Raw genomic sequence first — 8,141 nt, forward strand, 5'->3', positions numbered from 1 at the left:
GACCCAGTCGTTTAGAAGCACCAATAAATGGCAGCCGCGGGTTCACTGGGTACCATCTCCTTGCAGTTAGCAGGAGTTTCGCTCTGCCTTGTACATTCAGACTGGTTTGGACCAAGCTCATCCTGAGGTGAGCTTGGCAGACCTCCCTCCTCTCCTGCGGCAGGGAAAAAGCCATGGCACTACGGTGCCTGAAGCCACATGAACAGCAGAGCTGCAGAGAAAATCTTAAGTGTGCCCCGTCTTCCTCTGCTGTAACCACTAACTCATGCGTTGTGGAGACTTCAGACCTGGAGCAGCACCACAAGCCATGCTGGGGATGCCCGGCAGGGGACAGCAGGATCCCACCACTGCACCACCAGCCCACTGCGCCCTGCAAAAGGCAGGCTGCAGGCAGCCCTCTGCAAGGCGGCTGTGAAAAGGCACCATGAAGTTTTACTGTCTGAACAAGAAAAACGTGATAGACACCACATGGATCTGAAGGCAGCCGGGGAGAGCCCAGAGTTGCAGTGAACATGAATCAATAACTAGCCTGTTTTGCTTTATGCTCTGCGATCAAAGGGTGTCTGACATGCTGCCGAACACTAGTCCGCTCCTCTGGGAATTTCCACCCTGCAAGGATGGGGTCAAGCCTCAGCAGTATACTGCCCCGATTGTACCTCACTGGGACAGCGCAGCCCCAGTGCTGCAGGCAGGGCCTGCAGAGAGGGTAAGCTGCAGGGACCGGTGAAAAGCCTTCGTGCTCACAGTCTCTCCTGGGGACCCCTCACTGATGGCATGGATGGAGAGCCGTCCTGGGGTGAGGCCTTGCATTTGCGCAGGATGTGTCTTGTGCCTGGCAGTGGCCAGGGAGTGAGCTCTCATCCAGACATCCAGCGTTAAAAAAAGCTTATCACACTACGGAGTGGGATGGGGTTGGGTGCTGCCAGGGAAGGGGACAGAGCTTGGTGGCTCTGTGTCAAAGGCAATCTTAAACAGAAACTGGATGTGGGAACACATGTGTTGTAGCTGTGCGGGTCTCACAGACCTCTACTGCACCTATATCAGCCTCTGGTGGATGAGGGCCAAGGGTCCAAGTAGACTGTGCCTCTCACTGGTAACTCCTGGTTTCCCTGTGAAACCTGCAAGCCTTCTCCCCAAAACCTCAGGCTAATTCCCCTTGCTCAGAGGGGACCTCCTGGCAAATCAGCATAAACTTACCTTCTCTTCTTTGGTCACCTGTTTGACACCAACCTTAGAGGCTTTCCAAAGAGTGGACTAACACTGATTCCCTGCAGCAGGATGTATGAGAGGCTCCTGGCTGGCCATCCCCCAGGGCTCTGCTCAGGACAGTTGTGACCAGTCCCTATCCCAGTGCCATCCTACTCACCAGCACTGGGTGGGCTGGGCACTCTGTGCTGAGTTGGTGGTATTTTACATTAGGCTTGACAGAGAGATGTGTGATCAGGATGTTATGTGTGTGTGTACGTATGCATGCATTGAAAACCCACATGTGTGTCTTAGACCAAGCTATAATAACAAAAACTATCAAAAGTAGATTTATTTGCTATGCATATGTTCTCCAGTTCAATAGTAGGGCTCCCAGAATTAGGTATCCGGCTCCCAGAGGTTAGTGTCCAGCTCCCAGAATCATGTGATTATGCAAGACTCTTCATTAAAACACATTTTAGGTCACAGAATTGCATGGAAGAGTCACAAAAAGAGATTCAAAACCCAGAAAAAAGAAAATTCCCAAGTGAAATGAAACTTTTTTGCTATTATTAGTAGTTTTACTTCTAATTGCATAATTTATATTAATGACCTTTGGGGGATTACAGTAAACCTAAACCAAGAATGCTGCAGTGGAATGAGGGAGAGGAGATATCAGGAGAGCTGAGACTAAGTTCAAGGCTAAGCCCCAAGGAAATGAATGCCTCCAATCTTGCCACTTCTCAGCTGCCTGTGAAGTGTCTTTGCTGACAGCAGAGTTTGAGTGTTTGGGAGGGCTGAGTTAGGAGTGATGCTGGGAGCTGCAAAGCACTGTGGAGGCAGCAGAGCCCTGACAGGGACAGGGGTGCTCCTTCCAGAGTAATGAGGAGGAGGGGGTGCCAGCCAGTGGGATGGATGCACAAGCCTCCTGTCCAGAGAGCAGTAAGTTGCTCCTGCCATCGGGGATGTGCTCAGTACACCAAGCGATGGGATGCTCCATGTTGCAGGCACAAGCCCTCTTCAGTGGCACCATGTCTGCTGTGCTGAGGGGCAACACAGCAAAATCTCCAGTGACTGAGAGTGGGGCAAAGCCTCAGCATGATGGGATTACATGTGGCATGCCCAGGGTGAAGGAAGCAGTGCAGGGTTTGGTGGTTTGGTGGTGGGGACTTGGGGCCTCATTGCTCTTTTTTTGGGCAGATCAGGCTCTGGTCTTCAGGAGCCTAATCCTGGCTGTCAAGTGGATGACAGGAGATCTTGAGTTGGCATGTAAAGAGGGAAGGGAGACATAAAGGGAGCTGTGTGTGATCCAGAAGTATGGCTACACCCTGAACAAGCCTTTGCATGTCCTCTGTATGCCTGCTGCCCCTCAGTTCCCATCCTTTCTTGCAGGAGTGTGGGCTTAGTCAGACACCCTTTCAGTGAGCTACTTCGTACTATGGCTACTGGGACTCCTGATATCTTCAAAGATAAACTGACATGGCACATAGACCACGTTGTACCCACATACATGAAAGCCCCACCGTGAATCAGTCAGTCTGCTGCAAAACTCAGGAGGGACTTATTGTAATGAAGCTGGCATCAATGCCTCCCAAGTAACTGCTACACTAAAACCAGATCTATCTCCTTTTCCATTGAGTCTGCACATCTGGGCTGAAGTCTACAAACCCCCTAGCAGGTGAGTTGGTTAGTATCGTCTAAAAGGCAGCTAGAAGTGACTGGTAAGGCAGACAGGTAGGCAGAGCAGGTCGAAAAGGCTATGCTTAGGATCACTTACGGCAATATAGACCTAGCTTGTGACCTGGATGTGAACGCTATGGATTTCAGCCCCATGGGAGGATGCGATCCATGTGAGCAGATGTCCACTTTTCTCACTGGCACTGAGAAATTCCTCACCACACAAGGAGCCCCATGGGACTGAAGTGATCAAATAGTGAGGTGAATAAAAGGCTTGAAAGACCCATCCACATAATAGCAGTTTGTTACTAGCAGTAGGCTACATAAAGTCCAGGCCCACAACACAAGAAAGCACAAAGCCCAGGGGGTATAAAAGATAACTACACAGCAGCAGTGCAGAAGCAGAAAAGTTACCCATGAAATACTTGAGAGAAGCCTCAGCCTGTTTGTATGTAGCTAAAGAAGGGATGAAATCAGTCACACATATTTGTCTGAATCAGCAGTTCAGCTGATGTTGGGACCCCTGAATAAAGATTGCAGCCTGCTCCCAAAGCCAGCCAGATCCTACCTCAGTAGCTGCCAGTCGATAGGAGCTCTGGGCTGTCACACTAGGTGTTTTAACTGCTGGTCAAGCTGCTTAAGGCTCCATTTTCCTCTTCCAATTTCTTCATCCCTCCAGCTGCCTCTCTACAAAAACATCACTAATATGAGCTGTCACCCTGGGAGACAGCAACTTGTAGCAGCAATGCAGTAGCCACAAGCAGGGGTGTGAGGGTGTTCACAAGGAGAAGCATGACATGTTACAGTGTACTGCAGGCTGACTCTCATCCCTAAGACCCAACCAGTGCTATGGCAATATAAATAGTCTCAGTTTTTATATTGCACTGACTCATTTCTGTTTTGAATGGGGAAACTGAGGCAGGGTGATGCCTTGATCCAGCCATTATCCCACAGCTTGTCAGCAGTGCAGCTCATTTAAGGATGATGAATCTTGCCTGTCTGTCAATGAGTCTGCACATGCCTTGTGAAATCTGATGGTAGCTCTCAATCAAGAGAGTTACCCAGTTAAACCCTGACCTAAAAACATGATTTGTTCCCAGATCTCAGAATAAATGCTAAAAGTTGTGCTGTGATGATGAAGTGTGAGACCCACATCTGTGTGGAGCAGGTCTGTAACAAGACTGATACACCACTTTAACACCACAGAATAAGGCTGCTGTTTTACTAATTCCTGTATGGAGAGAAATTGCCACCACAAGAGGAAATGCAATAGTGTAAAAAGAACTCACAAAGAGATTGAATATTCATGTGCAGGCTCTTGGTCTGGAGTATATTTCATAAGGATGAATGAAGGAGAAGTATTTTATCAGCTAGTGGGAGGAAGGAGTGCTAGTAACTCTCAGTATAAACAAGCTCTGTGGATGAAGTTTAGCCCACAGACATTTAGCCATCCATCAAAACCATTTGACTTTTTGCCCTCTCTTCTGGCAGAGGGGACCCGTAACTTCTCCCTGCATGGGAGCAAACAAGGTGTACGAAGCAGTGATTGATGCACCTGGTGATTGAGACATACATCAAAGAGCCTGCTTGCTGCATTTTGAGCCCAGTGAGCGATTTGTAGAAGGGTTTATGCAGATAAATAACCAGAGAGATTTATGTGAAACAACACAAAACACATGTTTTGGGCTGCAGAGATGTAGAAATGAGGACTTGAGGACTGGCAAGCTGTGTAGCTGAGGTTATTTGTGAAAACGTTCCTGTTCAGTGGGATTTATTCTTGGGACTTCATTTTATTTGTCATTGCCTCCAAGAGACCGCAAAGCAAACAAGCACAGCAGGATCCATCACTTTATTTACTATGTTGTCTAAAAGGGTTTCAGGCATATAGGTTTAAAACCAGGAGGGTTGTCATGTCACCCCTACATGGGGCTGAACACAGGAAAAGACTGAGAGCAAGGAGAAGCAGCAGCAAAAGAGACAGAGCTCCTGGAGATGAATTGGATGTGGTTAGATGAGTCCCTGGAGGAACCGTAAATGCCAACTCTCTTGTCACAGTTTGCACTGATGTCTAGTCCCTGAACCTGGTGTGGGCTCTTCTGTGTCTGCTGAAAAGTAGGAGCAGCTCAGTGCTCTGCTAGTGTGACAGTGAGCTAGAGCCTGGGTTTGCTCTCAGTCTGTCCCACCCTGCAAACTCACTCTCTTAGGTGGCTGTGTGCACTGGACCACCTTCCTCCTGCTCCTTTGCACCCATGGGGAGGCAAAGAAGACTGTATCAGAGTGGTTAGCTTGATGAAGACTTCTTCAGTCAGAAGAGACCCACTGTGGTGCAGGTTAGCAGTCACCCTCTAACCTAGCAGAGGGGTGTGCACCAGTGAGAGCTCACAGTTCACACACCCAGTCACACCACACTACATGCAGCCCATGGCACATCTACTCACCTGCCAGAGGGTCAGATCCCCCACTGCCATGGGATATTGCACATGGAGAGGCAGCTGTTTGTCAGTCTTCTGAACTGCCCCCCTGGCCTATTTTTCCAGTCTGAGCTTCTTCTCTTTCAGGAAGGAGCAAGGGAATTGCTCAAACAAATTACTCCTAGCATGCCCAGAGCCACCCCCATATGGCGTGGGCCCTGGTCAACAGTGATGTACACATACACCACCAACAGTAAGATGGAGAAATCCTTCTCCTTCTAGTTGCATGCCACTTATCCATTAAAATTCTTCACTCCATGTCCTCCTGCCCCCTGGCCCTCTTTCCTCCATGTCTCCATCTCCTGGTGCTGGAGGCAGATCTTAGTGCTGCCTGTAACTGGCATTTCTCACTCTAGGTAGAGAAAAACATCAGCTCTTTTATGAAAAGTTGTGCCTGCTCCTAAATGTTAGGCTCCCTTTCCCTGTGCAGGAGTGCAGGGCTTGGGATATGCTTGGCAATCAGCCTTTCTGTCCATGGGAAAGGGCCCCTGCCCTCATGTGTGCTCACCACATGGGCCATTTTATTTACATAGCTGGGTCCACACATTTATATTTAGTACATTTGGGAGGCCACCCCAGACTTAAGCTAAAAAAAAAAGGGTGAAAGAAAACGCATGAAGTTTAAGGAGAGGGGAGATGAGTGAAAAATGAGTGAGGTGGCTGGGCTTGCTTGGTTGTGTGGCCATAAGTGCTGGTATGTCCTGCTGCAAGCAAAGGGCCAGAAGTTGCGTTCACCTTTGGATGTGAACTCTGGTCAGATTCAAGCCCTTCTTTAAGCATTGTCACTTGAATATGACTTGGCTTTGCCTTTTCAAAACTCAGTTCAGCCTTGTCCACCCAGTTTTATAGACTATAGGATATCTACATATCTGTCTATACAGAGAAAGTCTTATACTCGTTTTGTAACTTGTGGTTACCACCTAAGTCTGACCATAGTCAGGGCTGATGTTTCTAAATGGAGTACTTTAACTCAGGCCTTTCGTATGAGCCCCCAGGATATTTGCTGCTGGTCCCTCAGTGCAGCCCCACTAGCAGGAGAAACCATTTGTTGACGGGAGCAAATTATGCATTCCTCTTCCTCCCACACCACTCATGTCTGATATGCATTTGTCTTCTTTTGTTCACTAGAAATAAGGTGTGGGGTAGCATTTGCTTTTCAATTTGGAATACTTATAAAAATGAAACATTAGGCAGGACCATTGCTCAGTTGTTGTGGACATGGTGCAGTCGCTGGGTTAGCCTCTCACCTCCCCAGCACTGTGATACTCGAGGGTGGTCTGCTTGTGGGCAATAGGGGTGAGTCTGAGGAATAGTTTGGGACTAGATTGTCCTGCCAAATAGAAAGTAACTTGCTTCAGATCTGATTTTGTCTTCTTCACAGGAAATGGTTGTGTAAAGTTGATCAAAACAAATATTGAAAACGGCAACTTCTATAACAGTGAACAACTTCTGTTGTTCAGAAGTTTTCAGTTAAGACAAGGTGGGAGGCAGACAGGCTGCAGCAGGGGATCTTCTGTGAATGTGGTCCTGCAGGGCTTGTACTACAGCCATTGGTATATTTTTGAGTCAAAATTGCAACACAAACGAGAATAAAATCTCAAAGATGCATGAAATTTTCTTACCTCTTTCTCCAACTCTACACCATGATCTTTGTAATTATAGACAGCCTTTTCAACAGGAAATTAAAAAGTCAGATGAATGTCTTTCAGTCCGTGGACTGTTAACAAGCTCTTTGCTTGGACTACCTCCTCTCTACTGCTGACTATTTGGGGGATGTCAGAAACCAGCTGACATTGCCTTCTTTCTGGATGGCAACTATTTAGGAAGGAGAAGCATTCTTATTAATTTAAAGCACAAAGCTACAACTTGCTTTGGGGTACAAACCCTTTCACAAATTGTTCCTGTTAAAAAGAAAGCAATTTTTCAGGCACATTGTTATGCAAACAGACCATGCGCCTGAGCAGATCATGAACTTCACTTTTACTGCATGCTGCCACAGCTTGCCATCATGCCCTCCAGAAATATTCTCAGCATGTAGTTATGAGATGATCCCAAACCTTAAAGCTGTGATATGGGTTTAGCAATAGATATTGTCACTCATCTACTGGCAGGCATCCACGTGTTGTTTCTTCCCCAGCCTTTTCCTGCTTCCAAGGCTGCACCTGAAGGCAGTGTGGCTGGAGTTTTAGGAGCCAAGATTGGCTTTACCTGGGAGAGGAGGTCTCTTCTCAGGTGATGGATGGGCTTGGCTGGTTGTAGTGGCCTATGGGAGCACAGCAGGATACTTAACTGCCAGAGGCAAGCATCAGGTAAGTTTTGCCATGAGATGCTTGTTCCTGTGGTCAAGGTAGCTCTAAGCTGGACACAAGCGCTATGGTTTGAAAGCAGATTTTGAGGGGTTGGGGAAATGCCTGTGTTACAGGTATCACTCAATATCTGGGTTTGGAGGTAGGGGTGTACTCAAAGCAACTGTGCTACATCTTTTTTTGCTCTTGAAGGTTCCAACCAAACTGATCACCTCATGGGTTTCTTTTTTCTTCTCTTTTACTTCCCCATCAAAGTAGCACCTGGTAAGTAGCACCTGCCTGGCAGTAGAAGCTGGAGACACTTTGGTGGCAGGCAGGCTCTGAAGGTGAGTATCTTGCAGCGAAACACACTACTCTATAGGTCAGTGCCATCCTGCTCAGTGCCTGGCAGCAGGTAAGAGCTTGTGCTGTGTCTGGCTCTGAGGGAAGCTGGGGAGGGGGTTTGGTAACTGGGTGGGCTGCCATGAGCAAATGACCCTGCTAGGGTCTGGGACTGGCTGAT

General features: G+C 47.9%; 1 long non-coding RNA gene across 1 annotated transcript; it reads right to left on the minus strand.

The window, feature by feature from the left end:
* Positions 1-1,519: 1,519 nt before the first annotated feature.
* On the minus strand, positions 1,520-7,126 carry LOC133272452 (uncharacterized). Its single transcript, XR_009744426.1, has 2 exons — positions 6,956-7,126; positions 1,520-1,646 (listed from the first exon to the last, which is right to left on the minus strand). It is a non-coding gene; the product is annotated as an uncharacterized LOC133272452 (long non-coding RNA).
* Positions 7,127-8,141: the final 1,015 nt, after the last annotated feature.

Source organism: Pezoporus flaviventris, unplaced genomic scaffold (genome assembly GCF_033815535.1).
Source record: "Pezoporus flaviventris isolate CSIRO_AGI_PZ_B2104156 unplaced genomic scaffold, CSIRO_AGI_Pfla_v1 ptg000029l, whole genome shotgun sequence".
Lineage (NCBI taxonomy): Eukaryota > Metazoa > Chordata > Aves > Psittaciformes > Psittacidae > Pezoporus > Pezoporus flaviventris.